This window comes from Elephas maximus, chromosome 16, assembly GCF_024166365.1.
Source record: "Elephas maximus indicus isolate mEleMax1 chromosome 16, mEleMax1 primary haplotype, whole genome shotgun sequence".
Classification (NCBI taxonomy): Eukaryota; Metazoa; Chordata; class Mammalia; order Proboscidea; family Elephantidae; genus Elephas; species Elephas maximus.
The window spans coordinates 4,573,892-4,589,228 of NC_064834.1; the positions used below are offsets into that span (position 1 = coordinate 4,573,892).

Here is a 15,337-nt window from a genome sequence, read left to right on the forward strand (position 1 = left end):
TAGGCTGTGCAGTGGGGCGGCGGGGAGGGCTCGATGCGCCCGCCTGCTCGGGCCCCGCATCCGCAGCTCAGCGGGCTCAGCGCCTTCTGAGGCTCCGGCCGAGTGTAGGGTCAGGTATGCGGACAGAGGCCAGGGACCCTGGGGTAATGGGGGACCCTTGTGCGTTCACAAAGGCTGCTGGCGCGTCCCCAGATACTTGTGTGCGTGTGGAGGGGGTGATGGCAGGGGAGAGGCCAATCCATAAAAACCAGAGAGTGTTGCTTAAGGGGCACCTGTGTGCGCGGCTTTCCGCCTGGCGTGACCTCAGAGCGCCCCATCATTTAAGAAAACCGATCCCGTGGTAGAGAGAAGGTAACTTCTCCCAGTCAACGCTCGCTGACGAAGATCCACCAGGCACAACTTGGAAACCCTATGGGGCAGTTCTTCTCTGTCCTATAGGGTCGCTGTGAGTCGGAATCGACTCGACGGCAAGGGCTTTGGTTTTGGTTTTAGGGCAGAGGGGAAACCACAGGCCGTTTGGGGAACTCGGAGCAGTTCAGTGTATCAGGTTCCGGAGAAGGGCCGATGGGAACTTGTGCAATTTCTGTTTTAGCCGACAGTCCCCGTTCCTGATCTCTCCACTATCCCCAGCATAACTCACTTTCATTTCATTCAGTGTGAGGCTTGTCTTTTAGAGTCACACGGCCATTTTGGAATCTGATAAAAGCTATGGACCTTCTAGAAAGGCCCCTATACACAAAACACAGCCTGGAATTTGGGTGTGTGGATTCCTCCTCCCTGGACCCCGGACTGTGGCATGGCTGCTGGATTTGGGGGAGATTGGGTTCTGCCACGCACTGACCGTGGGACCTTGTGTATGCTGCAACCCTTTTGGGCCTCAGTTTCTCTACCTGCAGATAGGCGGGGGCTGCAGATGACCAGTCAAGGGCCCCTCCTAGCTCTGCCATTGTGTGACTTCATGGAAAATGGCCCATTCTCTGTCCCCTCGAGGTCCCTGTGGCCAGGGACACCCCGTCCTGGTGTGTTTGTTCCTGCACAGCACAAAGGTCTGGTCATCACGGTGGAGGCATCCAAAAACAGAGGGTAAAATTCAACATGGCTCTCAACCCTAAAAGTTCATCCATGCCCAATGTCATCGGTAAACATAGAACCAGGGTGACGCAGAGCCCTGCAGTGTCAATCATTCTCCAGCCTACTTGAAGCTCTCCTCAGGTCCACGATTAGCGTGGAGTGCTGACTGAGATTGGGGCAGCAACCTATGGTTCCTGTGCTGCCACTGGGTGCCAGGGACTGTGCTGGGTGCTTTACATGAAGGGTGCCATGTAATCCCCTCAACACTGCTGGAAGTGTGTGTCACTACCTGCATTTTACATGAAACACAGTGTCCACTGCCAGGGTCCTCAGTTCCTTCAGACAGAAACCAAAAACTCCAAAGCCGCTGCTACCTATTCCAACTCATGGTGACCCCACGTCTTACAGAGTAGAACAGTGCTCCATAAAGTTTTTTTGGCTGTAAATTTTACTGAAGCAGAGCACTAGGCCTGTCTTCCATGGCACATCTGGGTGGGTTCCAACCACCAGCCTTTTGGTTAGTAGTCGAGTGCTTAACTATTTGCACCACCCGGGGACCTCTTCAGACAGAGGGGGTCAAATTTTCCTAAAAAGTCAATGGAACTGTGTTTGGCCTCCAGCTGGTTCATGGTGGCTGTTGTGGGTACTGTTGGTTGCTCACACAATACCCATTCCTTTCTACTTTGGGAGTGCGGGTGGGGAGGGGAGAGAGTAAGAAGCAAGGAAAGAAGAAAAATAAAAACCAGCTAGTTTGAAGTGGCAGTGTGTCAGCCCCAAGTGATGGATCACAATTTGTGTTTTCAACACTGCACATTACAACCCAATAACCCCAGTGCCGTCGCGTCAATTCTGACTAACAGAAACCCTATAGGACAGAGCAGAGCTGCCCCATAGAGTTTCCAAGGAGCACCTGGCGGATTCGAACTGCCGACCCTTTGGTTAGCAGCTGTAGCACTTAACCGCTACGCCACCAGTGTTTCCTACAACCCAATAGTGGGTCACATATTAATTTAGTGGATGATGTGACAATGTACAGCACATGAAGTGAAAGTAGAGTGTTTTGTGGGACTCATTTGCCTTACTCATGTTTCAGTTATGTATATGGGGCCATGATAAAAAATGTGCATCTCACTGTGTGTCACAGTCAAAAATGTTTGAAAGCCACTTGTCTAAGTCAATCCTGACAATCCTTTACACTGCTTCCCTGGCCTCCTTGGAAGCTAAAGGTGGCCATTTAACCCATTTTTGGGTAAAGAGATACGGGGAAGGTGTGGTATGGGGAGGGATTTGAGAGGGGGTGGTGGAGACAGTTTTTGCTTTTCTGATAGAAGGAACAGATACCCGTTTCCTCTGTCCTCCTATCTTGCGTGTGGACATAATGTGGCGCATTGGCAACCCTTCTGAGACCACATACTGAGGACCACATACTAAGGATGGTGGACCATAAAGATGAAAGGACTCGGGGTGTTGATTAACAAGAAGCTGCTGCACCAGCATGCATTACCTACTCTGGATTTCTTGCCATGTGAGAAATATAAACCCCTGTTTGTGTGAGCCAGGAATTGGCAAACCTTTTCTGCAAGGGTCAGTTAGTATTTTCGGCTTTGTGGGCTGTATGGTCTCTGTTGCAACTACACAACTCTGCTGTTATGATTTGAAAGTAACCATAGACAATATGTAAATGAAAGGACAGGGCTCTGGTTTCAATAAAAGGTTGTTTACAAAAACAGTCTAAGGGCCACTTAACCTAGGCCCATAGTTTGCAAACCCCTGCTCTAGAAGATCCTGTCCCAATTATTGTTTCACCTTCTCTTACTCCCCCTCCTCTCTGCTCTGGTGACACTGTTCTTCCCACATACCAGGCCCTCTCCTGCCTCAGCACCTTTATACTTGCTTTTATCCCTTCACCCCAGAAGGTACTTTCCCCGAATGCAGGCAGAACTCACTCGCTGCCCCCTTCAGGCTTTTACTCACGAATCATCCCCTCCTTGAGATCTTCCCTGGTACCCTATCTAAAGTGTCTGTTGTACCCCACATGACTATCATCCTCTATGTTTCACAGCTCTATCTTGTCCTTGAGGCAGGGACACTGAGTCTGTTTACTTAGATACCAACTGTCTAGAATATCATGGTGCTCAATAAACATTTGGTGTAAGAATGATTTTTTCCCCCTTTCTGCCAGATTCAGGGAGGCTAAATAATCCATCCAAGTTGACACATTTAGTAAAATACTAGAATTGGGATTTGCACCCTGGTGACCCCATGCAGTCATCCTTGTGTTCCCAGAGAGTGAGTATAGAACAAGGCATTTACTTCTAATGCAAGATGGGGCCTCAGGGGAACTGAGGCCACACAGAAGTTTCTGCAAGACTTCTTGCCTTAGGGCATCACCCCAATAAAAAGTGGCTCTTGGGAGTTCATTAAGGGAATGGGCCATTATCCTGTTCATCTTGGGCAGTCTCGCTCTTTACAGCATTCCTTTCTCAGGAAGCCTTTAGAAAATGCCATTATTTTGTGAACAATCCAGCCCGACTTGTAATGTTCGTAAAAAGCCAAATGGAAATACTTATGATACCACGTTTTTAGCAAAGGACACAAAGAATGAATTTATATTTGATCTACAAGTGGGGAAGTTGAATGGAGCTTAAGGGTCTGATAAATACATGTGATCTCATTGGCTAGGTGAGACCACCATCTGGGACAAAGTTTTTTGCTCAGGTTTTGCCTGTGGCTTCTTGGTATCAGGCACGACTTCAAAAAGACTAAGAATTATCATATTTTTACTCAAATAACACACGCGTGTTATATGTGTGGATGTTATTTTCTTAAAAAAAAAAAGTAGCTTTTTCCCCTCTGATACTTTGAGAGACAAAGAATAAAAATGCATGAGCAGAATCACATACTTTTGAGATGTAATTTAGATTTCCCTGAGCCTTGAAAAATAGGCTCGTATGTTTTAACTTACATAATATTAGTAACCAGAACCATTTGCAAGGCTGTTTCTTCAAAGCAGTATGTGGGATTTTGAATCAAAGTTACTGATTGATTGCCTGAGGCCTTCTACAGATGACTTTGTGTGACGTTTTTCCACTTCACTATCTCCAATGTAAGATTCAGAGCAAATAAATTTTTAAAGCAACCTTTCAAAAAGTCTGTGTGATTCTAAATGTATAACTAGAAATTCTTATAAAAAAAAGATTGCATTTGATGAGGGATCTGTAAGACCCAGTTTAAAGCAAGCAGCTTTGCTTCGCGTTTAATGGGCTCCATTTGTTAAACCCATCAGCAGAGAGGCCATTTACGGAATGCTTCTTGCTCCGTTTGCTTTGACGGAATCCTTGAGGGATGAGGTCACCCCATTGCATGATCTTAACATACAGAAGGCTTTATGAGGATTTGCAATCAGTTTTTAGATGATTTCTCAAAAACTCTCCACACTATCTACCCTTCTTTCCAATGTGAAATGTTTTTTATTAACTCAATTTGGTTAGCCTATTAATAATAACCTTTGTTAAAACATGGAACTCTTCAATCTATACCAGAGGCAGGCTGGAAATGATAATTTATTCCCCAAGCAGGCATAAATTTCAATGATATATGCCACATAAGTGCCTTCACGTTACACACACACACACACACTCTACGTGTTTTTTTCTCTTTATGGTTGTGCTTTAGAAAAGCTCTCTTTTGTATCCCACGCTGCAGAGCAAATACTTGCTTGAGTACAGGGTTACCTAGGAGGGAGAGAGCTTGTTTTAAAAGGTAACCTGACTAAAAATGTCTGGGGAAATTTCCTTTTAGGGAAAAATAACTCCTTGGCTCAAGCCCTCTCTGCACTTGGTCTCTGAGAGAAGAGTGTGACTGTCTAACCCAGGTCTGTTCCAAAAACATAAGTGAAGATGAAAATGGCATGAAAAGTTCCCAAGCAGAAAGCGTAAACAGGTCTGGTTCGTCGCTGAGCCAAAAGCTCTTTCTCATCACCTTCCTTCTGTTACCGGAATAAGGTTCTTGCCTCTCAGTGGTCAAGAATGAGCAGGTAAGGCATGTAGTTTTCCACAGGAGCAAAGCTTTATTGAAGAGGCTTGCAAGTGGAGATGAGGAGGGCCTAGAGCAACGCTTACCCGCATCTCACAGAGCAAAAGACAGGCCCTAGTTTTTAAAAGTTCTTGGGCGCGAAAAGATTCATGTTTATTCATAGGCACAGGCGGAGGTATGTTAACTAAGGTGAACGCGCAGCAGCTTTCCAGGATGGCTCCTGTCCCGGAGGCCTTTGCTATTTGTAGCAGGACTTATTATGGGGTGTCACGCCTGCGCAGTCTCTCGCTCCTTGGGTTCGATTCCCCGGCTGGAGCTGTAGCCCCTCACTGCCCCTGGTGGAAGGTCACACAGTGGTCACAGGTGGATGTTCTGCGCACGTCCCTGGGCCTGGTTTTCTCCAGCTGCTTCTGAAAGCCAACTTTAAAGAAGTTTGTGGGCTATTTTTAGATACCCTGCCCCATTGTTATGGGGGATGGCTTTATTTCTGTGCCCTGGCTTATTGTTTGTTACTTTGCAGATTTGGGGGCCCCTCTGTTCCTTGTCTTACTAAGTCTCTAGGTTCCACACTCAACCCCCTATTACCTCTCTTGTAATACAGTCTATTTCTCTTTTGCTTGTTTCTCCTCTAACCACACCAGTCTCTTGGCTATTTTTCAAACAGGCACCCTCTGATCTCAGGGCCTTTGCTCCCTGTCTTGCTTCCATTCCTGTTTTCCTGAGTGTGCGTGTGTGTGTGTGTGTGTGTAGTTCATCCTATGGGCCCTGGGTGGCACAAACAGGTAAGCACTTGACTACTAGCCAAAAGATTGGTGGTTCAAGCCCACCCATTAACACCACAGAAGAAAGACGTGGAAACCTGCTTCCAAAAGGTCACAGCCAAGAAAACCCTATGGAGCAGTTCTATCCTGCACACAGGAGGCGGTCATGAGTTGGAATCGACTGGGTGGCAACTGAACAACAAGAACCACTGTCCAGATCTGAAGACTAGGGAAGGAGATTCCTCCCCGCATTCCCAGACCTCCCCTAGGACCTGGGCTGCCTTCTCGCCCATCCGTTCCTCATACCCAACTGGAAGTCCTCAGCTTCTGCTTGGCTTGTGCTCCAGAGGATGCTGACAACGTGTGGCTGCTGGAAAGTAAATTATTATTAATGGATATTCTCAGGGCTGCGAGTTGATGACACCTTAAACATGAGAGGAAAATCAAGACTCCTGAGCAGACTGCATTTACCAGGTAACTATAGTCTTTTTTTTTCTTTTGATTGCCCTTTAAGTGAAAGTTTACAGTTCCAGTTAGTTTTTCTCACACAAAAATATTGTTACGTGACCCTAGTTTCTCTCCCTATAAAGTGACAGCACACTCCTCCTTTCCCCCCCGGATTTCCCGTGTCCTTTCAACCAGCTCCTGTCCCTGTCTGCCTCTGGACAGGAGCTGCCCGTTTAGTCTCACGTATCTGCTTGAGCGGAGAAGCACACTCTTCACAAGTATCATTGTATGTCTTATAGTCCAGCCTAATCTCTGACTAAGGAGCTGGCTTCAGGAATGGTTTCAGTTCTGGGCTAACAGAGTCCAGGAGCAACGTCTTCCAGGTTCCCTCCAGTCTCAGTCAGACCATTAAGCCTGGTCTTTTTATTAGAATTTGAGCCCTGCAACCTACTTTTCTCCTGCTCTGTCAGGAACTCTCTGTTGTGTTCCCTGTCAGGGCAGTCATTGGTGGTAGCCAGGTACCATCTAGTTCTTCTGGTCTCAGGCTGATGGAGTCTCTGGTTTATGTGGCCCTTTCTGTCTCTTGGGCTCATATTTTCATCGTGTCTTTGGTGCTGTTCATTCACCTTTGCTCCAGGTGGGTTGGGACCAATTGATGCATCTTAGATGGCCGCTTGCTGGCTTTTATGACCCCAGATGCCACTCACCAAAGTGGTATGCAGAACATTTTCTTAATAACCTTTGTTATGCCAATTGACCTAGAAGTCCCCTTGCGGTTTTGATTTGCATTTCTCTAATGGCTGTGGTGCGTGAGCATTTCCTCATGTATCTGTTAGCCACCTGAATGCCTTCTTTGATGAAGTGCCTGTTCGTATTCTTTGCATATTTTTTAATTTGGGTATCTGTCTTTTTGTTGTTGAGGTTTTGCCGTATCTTGTAGATTTTAGAGATTAGACACTGATCAGTTTTGTAGTAGCCCATTTTTTTCCCAGTCGGTAGGTTCTCTTTTTGCTCTTTTGATGAAGTCTTTGGATTTTTAGGAGCTCCCGCTTGTCTAGTTTCTCTTTTGGTGCTAGTGCATTGTTGGTAATGTTTTGTGTTCTGTTTATGCCGTGTGTTAGGGCTCCTAGTGTTGTCCCTACTTTTTCTTCCATGATCTTTACCCTTTTAGATTTTATATTTAGGTCTTTGATCCATTTTGAGTTAGTTTTTGTGCATGGTGTGAGGTATGGGTCTTGTTTCATTTTTTTTGCAGGTGGATATCCAGTTATGCCAGCACTGTTGGTTAAAGAGACCATATTTTCCCTAGTTAATGAACTTTGGGCCTTTGTCAAATATCAGCTACTCATAGGTGGGTTAATTTACGTCTGAATTCTCAGTCCAGTTCCATGGGTGTGTATATCTGCTTTTGTACCGGTTCCAGGCTGTTTTGACTACAGTGGCGGTATAACATGTTCTAAAATCAGGTAGTGTGAGGCCTCCCACTTTGTTCTTCTTCTTCAGTAATGCTGTACTTATCCGGGGCCTCTTCCTTTTCTGTATGAAGTTGGTGATTTTTTTCTCCATCTCATTAAAAAATGCCATTGGGCAAAATTTGGGTCAGGATTGCATTGTATCTGTAGTTCACTTTAGGTAGAATAGACCTTTTCACAATGTTGAGTCTTCCTGTCCATGAGCAAGGTGTGTTTTTCCAATTATGGAGGCCTCTTTTGGCTTCTTGCAGTAGTGTCTTATACTTTTCTTTGTATATAGGTCTTTTACATCTCTGGTTAAATTTATTCCTAAGCATTTTACCTTCTTGCGGGCTATTGTAAATGGTACAGATTTGGTGATTTCCTCTTCGATGTTCTCTTTGTTGATGTAGAGGAATCTAACTGATTTTTGTATGTTTATCTTGCATCCTGATACTTTGCTAAACTCTTCTATTAGTTCCAGTAGTTTTCTTCTGGATTCTTTAGGGTTTTCTGTATATTTTAAGATCATATCAACTGCAAATAGAGATAATTTTACTTCTTCCTTACCAATTTGGATACCCTTTATTTCTTTTTTAGTTTGATCACTCTGGCTAGGACCTCCAGCACAATGCTGAATAAGAGCAGTAATAAAGGGCATCCTTGTCTGGTTCCCATTCTCAAGAGGAATGCTTTCAGACTCTCTCCATTTAGGGTGATGTTGGCTGTTGGTTTCGTATAAATGCCCTTTATTATGTTGAGGAATTTCCCTTCATTTTGCTGAGAGTTTTTATCATGAATGTGTGTTGAACTTTGTCAAGTGCCTTTTCTGCATCAGTTGATAAGATCATGTGGTTCTTTTGTTTTATTTATGTGAAGGATTACATTGATTATTTTTCTGATGTTGAACCATCCCTGCATACCTGGTATGAATCCCACTTGGTCATGAGGAATTATTTTTTTGATATGTTGTTGAATTCTGTTGGCTAAAATTTTGTTGGGGATTTTTGTGTCTATGCTCTTGAGGGATATGGGCCTGTAGTTTTCTTATTTGTAGTGTCTTTACCTGCTTTAGGTATCAGGGTTATGCTGGCTTCATAAAATGAGTTTGGGAGTATTCCATCCTTTTCTATCCTCTGAAGTACCTTTATTAGTAGTGATGTTAACTCTTCTCTGAAAGTTTGGTAGAATTCTCCAGTGAAACCATCAGGGCCTGGGCTTTTTCATGTTGGGATTTTTAATTACCTTTTCAACCTCTTCTTTTGTTATAGGTTTATTTAGTTGTTCCACCTCTGTTTGTGTTTAGGTAGGTAGTGTGTTCCTAGAAATTTGTCCATTTCCTCTAGGTTTTCAAATTTGTTGGAGTACAAGTTTTCATAGTATTCTATTATGATTCTTTTAATTGCAGTTAGGTCTGTTGTGATATTGCCCATGTCATTTCTTATTAGAGTTATTTGTTTCTTCTTCTGTTTTTCTTTTGTCAGTTTGGCCAGTGGTTTATCGATTTTGTTGATCTTTTCAAATAAAAAGCTTTTGGTCTTATTAACTATCTCAATTGTTTTCTGTTCTCTATTTCATTTAATTCTGCTCTAATTTTTATTGTTTGCTTTCTTCTGGTGCCCAAGGGCTTCTTTTGTTGCTCTCTTTCTATTTGTTCTGTTGTAGGGTTAATGTTTTGATTTTGGCCCTTTTTTCTTTTTGGATGTGTGCATTTATTGCTATAAATTGACCTCTGAGCACCACTTTTGCTATGTCCCAAAGGTTCTCGTAGGAAGTGTTTTCATTCTCGTTGGATCCTATGGATTTCTTTATTCCAACCCTAATTTCTGCTATAACCCAGTAGTTTTTGAACAAGGTGTTGTTCAGTTTCTATGTGTTTTTTTTTTTTTCCTTGCCTTTTCTGTTACTCATTTCTACTTTTATGGTTTGATGCTCAGAAAAGATTCTTTTGTAGTATTTTGATGTTTTGGATTCTGCAAAAAAAAAAAAAATTTTTTTTTAAGGCTTGCTTTATGGCCTAATATGTGGCCTATTCTGGAGATTGTTCCATGTGTAATGGAAAAGAAAGTATACTTGGCTGCTGTTGGATGGACCATTCTGTATATGTTTATGAGATCAAGTTGGTTAATTGTGGCATTTAGATTTTCCATGTCTTTATTGCGCTTCTTTCTGAATGTTCTGTCCTTCTCTGAAAGTAGTGTGTTGAAGTCTCCTACTATTATTGTGGAGTTGGTTGTCTCTCTTTTCAATGCTGTTAGAGTTTGTTTTATGTATTTTGGAGCCCTGTTGTTGGTTGCATAAATATTTATTATAGCTATATCCTCCTGGTGTATTGACCCTTTAATCATTATATAGTGTCCTTCGTAGTGGATTTTACTTTAAAGTCTATTTCGTCAGAGATTAATATTGCCACTCCTGCTCTTTTTTGATTGTTGTTTGCTTGATATATTTTTCCATCCTTTGAGTTTTAGTTTGTTTGTGTCTTTAAGTCTAAAGTGTGTCTTTTGTAGGCAGCATATAGACAGATCATGTTTTTCTTAATCCATTCTGCCACTCTCCATGTCTATTGGTGGATTTAGTCTATTTACATTCAGCATAATTATGGATAGGTATGAGTTTAGTGCTGTCATTTTGATTTTTTTTTGTGTGTGTTATTGAGAGTTTCTTTGTTCTGCTTAATTTTCTGTGCTGAGTTGTTTTTCTTTATGAATTTTCTTTTCACCTTTTCCATTGTTGTTGATTTTGTATTTGCTGAGTCTATTTTTTTCTTGTTTTTTATTTTGATGTGTAGGATTGTTAATTTCTTTTGTGTTACCTTAATATTTACCCATATTTTTCTAAGTTTAAACCATTCTTTTATTTCTTTATATCATCTTGACTTGTTGTCCATACGAAAGATCTATGACTACATTTTTTAGTCCCTCTTTTTTGTTTTTATATTGTCATTTTTTACATATTGACATCTCTGTTTCCCTGTTTTCAGTGTTTTAGCTTTGATTTATTTTTGTGACTTCTCTATCTGGCTTTATGTCTGGTTGCTCTGTACTGTGTTCTAGTCTTGAGTTGTTATCTGATGTCACTGGTTTTCTTACTGGAGGACTCCTTTTAGTATTTCTTGTAGTTTTGGTTTGGTTTTTGCAAATTCCCTAAATGTTTGTTTATCTGAAATGCCCTATTTTTGCCTTCACATTTGAGAGACGTTTTTGCTGGATATATAATTCTTGATGGCAATTTTTTTCCTTCAAGGCTTCGTGTATGTCATCCCATTGCCTTCTTACCTATATGGTTTCTGCTGAGTAGTCTAAGTTTAGTCTTATTGGCTCTCCTTTGTAGGTGACTTTTTGTTATCTCTAGCCACTCTTAAAATTCTCTCTTTGTCTTTGGTTTTGGCAAGTTTGATTATAATATGTCTGGTGACTTTTTGGGGGGATCTACCCTGTGTGGGGTTTGATGAGCATCTTGGATAGATATCTTCTCATCTTTCACAAATCAGAGAAGTTTTCTGCCAACAAATCTTCAGCAATTCTCTCCGTATTTTCTGTTTCGCCCCTGTTCTGGTACTCCAGTTGCTTGTCGGCTATTCCTCTTGATAGAGTCGCACATAATTCTTAGGGTTTCTTCATTTTAAAAAGTTATTTAATCTGATTTTTCCTCAAATAAGTTGGTATCAAGTGCTTTATCTTCAATCTCGATTATTCTTGGACCCCTGTTGCAGGTGCCTAGGTGGCCCAGGTGCAGCCCCCAGTCCTCAGGCCCCTGATATGTGTAGGTGAGGACCCTGCTTAATGGACAGAGCAGTGTCAAATGTCACTAATCTGCCACTCTACCATTTACCTGACACAGTGAAGTTAGGCTTCACATATATTCCCTGTTGTACTGTGCTAATGAGGTCCTATGCTGTTGAAATGGGTCTATGCAGGGGTGACAGGTGTTCAAAGTCCACGAACCCCTTATGCCTGTGCCTAGGCAATGAAGCTTTACCTGCCGTGAGTTCCCAGTTTAGGGGAGCTGGCAGATTATTTTTCCCTATTTGTTAATTTGTTCCCTCTCCCTGGCCAGGAGAATGGCTCAGAGCACGTGATGGGCCCTACCTCCAGCCCAAGGAAAGTGGCAACTGGCAATTGCTGAAGCCTCTCTGGACCAGGTGCAGAACGGGGAGGGAGCAGGGAGAGAGCTTCTTCCCAAATGGGGTGTTTTTTGATTCCTTGTGGTAGGTTAGACACATATACTTATCTTTTGCTGATTGGGAGCTGCTTCTTGCTGATTCTGGAGGGCTGAGCAGACTCTCTGCACTCGGTCTCTCCCAATGTGGAAAACACGTCCTGAATGCCACTGCTTGCCTGCAGGGTGCTGGTTCCCACTGGGTCAGGTTCGGCAACTCCTTGCTGCTTCTGAACTGTCTCTCTGTCCCCCTGCCACTCAGTCTGATTCCTCAACTTTGCCTTTGATGTTCAGGGCTCCTAGATTGTCATATATAATCAATTCACTTTTTTTTTTTGGTCTTTGTTGTAAGAGGGACCATCCTCTGTAACTATAGTTTAAACATTAGAAAATTACTTATTGTTCTGTATTTTCATTCTTTTAACAAACAGCAAGACTCTTTGCTTGACCCAGGTGCTAGGCATGAAAAAACACAAGTTCAGGGAGGTTTGGAGAAGGATAATGTTTCTCAAAGGAGAGGTGCCCAGGAAGGGTTTTGTCTTAGTCATCTAGTGCTGAGTGCTGCTATAACAGAAGAGAAGAGAAGTTTATTCTCTCACAATCTAGTAGGCTAGAAGTCTGAATTCAGGGCTCCAGCTCCAGGGGAAGGCTTTCTGTTCCAGACGGCTCTGGAGGAAGCTCCTTGTCATCGATCTTCCCCTGGCCTGGGAGCTTCTCAGCACAGGAACCTCAGGTCCAAAGGATGTGCTCTGCTCCCAGCACAGCTTTCTTGGTAGTATGAAGTCCCCCACTCTCTGTTCACTTCCCTTTCCTTTTATCTTTTTTTAAGATAAAAGGAGGTGCAGGCCGCACCTCAGGAACTCTCCCTTTACATTGGATCAGGGATATGACATGAGTAAGGTTGTTACATCCCACCCCAATCCTCTTCAACATAATCCAACCTTTCCTCATTAACCACAGGCAGAGATTAGGATTTACAACATATGGGAAAATTATGTCATTCACAAAATGGCAGACAACCACACAATACTGGGAATCATGGCCTAACCAAGTTGACACATATTTTGGGGGGACACAATTCAATCCATGACAGGCTTCCACAAGGATTTTCTTCCACAAAGAGTCTGGTGTTCCCCTGAGTAGCAAGATACTGATGAGACTGAGGGCTGTGAACTAATAAGCCATCAGGCCCTTCCCTCAAGACAGGATATAAAGCAGCCAAAGGAAGTGGAGGCCTTCCAGATAGAAAAGAAGAGGAACCTTGGGAGGACACAGAACACTGGCACAGACAAAGGCCATTTGTCCAGCTCCTGGGCTGGCTATTTCAAAACAGACCCTCCTCAGGGCAGCTGGGAGAGACTACCCAGCCTGAGAATGTGGCCATTCCTGTGCTCTGGAGGGAAGAACAACCCCCTCTGTCTCTTTTCCTGAGGCTGAAGCTTTCCAAGGAATGTGAAACACCCCACTGGGGGAAGGGGCAAGCTGGCCCACCAGCTAGCCAGGCTTGACCTATTAACCCCATGTTTAAAAAGATGTTTCATTTGAGTTGCCCTCACCTCTGAACCTACCGTCAGAGTCACCTCTGTTTAGCCCCTGCATCACAGAGGCTGCTCATTCCCAAGTCTCCTTCCCAGTCTTTGTGAAGTAAGAGCCTGTGTGTTTAAGGAAAGATTGAGCCAACATCCTGCATTTTATCACTATTTGGGAATTGTTGCTGGCTTTTTACTTTGAAAATTCTCCCACAGTAAAACAAATAAACTGTCAACTTTACAGCCAGGACAGAAAGAGCATGACCATTAATTCCAGAGAGTTTGACTAATAGCTCATACCCCCTCATGTCCCTATTGGGCACAGACTTGGTGGTAGAGTGTGGCTGATACCAGGGCATTCCAGGACGTATCTGGATGTAAGCAGTGCCTTTTCGCTCCAGGGATGTCATGTTCCCATATACCTGTGTAAGCTATAGCAATATTTGAGGAACCTTTGCTTCTCCATTGACCTAAAGGGTCTAGATTAGGGGTTGGCAAATGTTTTCTGTCAAGGGCCAGATAGCAAATATTTTCCTACTTGCAGGCCATATGGTTTCTTTTGTAACTACTCAAGCAGAAATAGCCACAGAAGATGTGTAAATAAATGGATGTGGTTTGATTCCAATGAAAGTTTATTTATAAAATTGGGCAAAAGACTGGAGATTTGGAAGGGTTTAGAGTGACATCAGACTTTTTTCCTAGCCCAACCTGGAAAAGGGGGTGAATTGAATAAGGTACACCCAGGGTTAGGATGCTCTCAGCTGCAAGGAATAAAAAACCCAAAAGGTTTTTTTTACTGTATAGTAAAAAGCCCCAGTAGGTTAATTCAGTATCTCAAAAGATATCCTCAATTACCCAGGTTCTTTCCACCTTTGTACACCAACATCTTCAGTATATTGGTTTTGTTCCCCAGTAGTTGTAAACTGCTCCTATATCCTCTGCAGGCATGACCACGTTCGATGGATGAATAAGGGCCTGTTCCTGTGAGTCTCATTTCAGTAGCAAGGGGAACCTTTCCCAGAAGGTACCAGATTATCTCCCATCACTTTTCCTTGGCCACAGCTAGGTTCTGGACTCACTTGAAGAGAATGGACCCACCACGACTGGCTTGGTGAAGTGCATGGCTGGCCAGGTGGAGGAAGGTAGATTAGCCATGAGGATCGGGCTCTACCAGCAAAGAAGAGAGCAACAGGTGTCCCTGGGAAGAAGACCAATAAAGTCTGCCACAGCTCTTCAGAGTCCCAGCATGTGACGTTGGTTTATTCCAGGAGGGGCAAGGTTAATGCCCTGTGATGAGTGAGCAGGGTCTAAGGGGGGAGAGGAAGGGAAGCAGGCTGAAGGGAAGTTCAGGAAAGCAGTTTTCTGTGTCAAGTGCCCTGTATGAGGGGTGGAGGCTCCAGGTAACTGGGAGGGGACACTGGCTAGAGAAAAGTAGGATAAGCATTACTGCAGTGTGCCTCCTAGGCCACAGAAATGGGAACTGAAAATGTCCATGGAGAAACAAAGAGCAACTGTGGGGACCCTAGACAGAAAGGCCTCCAGCAGTGACTCAGGTCGGGGGAGCAGGAGGCCTTGAGTGTGTGTGTAGGCTGCTCTCCCTCTATTAACTGTCTTTATAGCCAAATCCCCGGGGAATGGAGTGCAGCAAACAAGAGGAGTGGAGACCTGGAGCACGACCTCAGAGAGAAAACCAGGATATTGATGTTGTGTGTCTCAGGGTCAAGGTGACAATGTCTACTTATCCCCTTCCTACCTGCAGGGGGTGGGGTGAGGCTCTGCTGTGACTGGAATTCTTGTCCTGGGCTTAAAAAAATGTCCTGGGCTTAGAGGTGAGCAATTCAAGAGGCTCCTGGGTTCTTCTGGGGCCCAGCTCTGCTCAGGC

The 15,337-nt window shown here is 43.7% G+C and overlaps 1 long non-coding RNA gene across 2 annotated transcripts; it reads left to right on the forward strand.

Annotated features, from left to right (window-relative positions):
• LOC126059251 (uncharacterized) lies at positions 1 to 14,681 on the forward strand. 2 transcript variants are annotated; one of them, XR_007513405.1, is made up of 3 exons: positions 1 to 114; positions 6,273 to 6,341; positions 14,518 to 14,681. It is a non-coding gene; the product is annotated as an uncharacterized LOC126059251 (long non-coding RNA). The 2 variants fall into 2 exon arrangements; XR_007513406.1 differs by lacking the exon at positions 1 to 114 and adding an exon at positions 5,064 to 5,107.
• Positions 14,682 to 15,337: the final 656 nt, after the last annotated feature.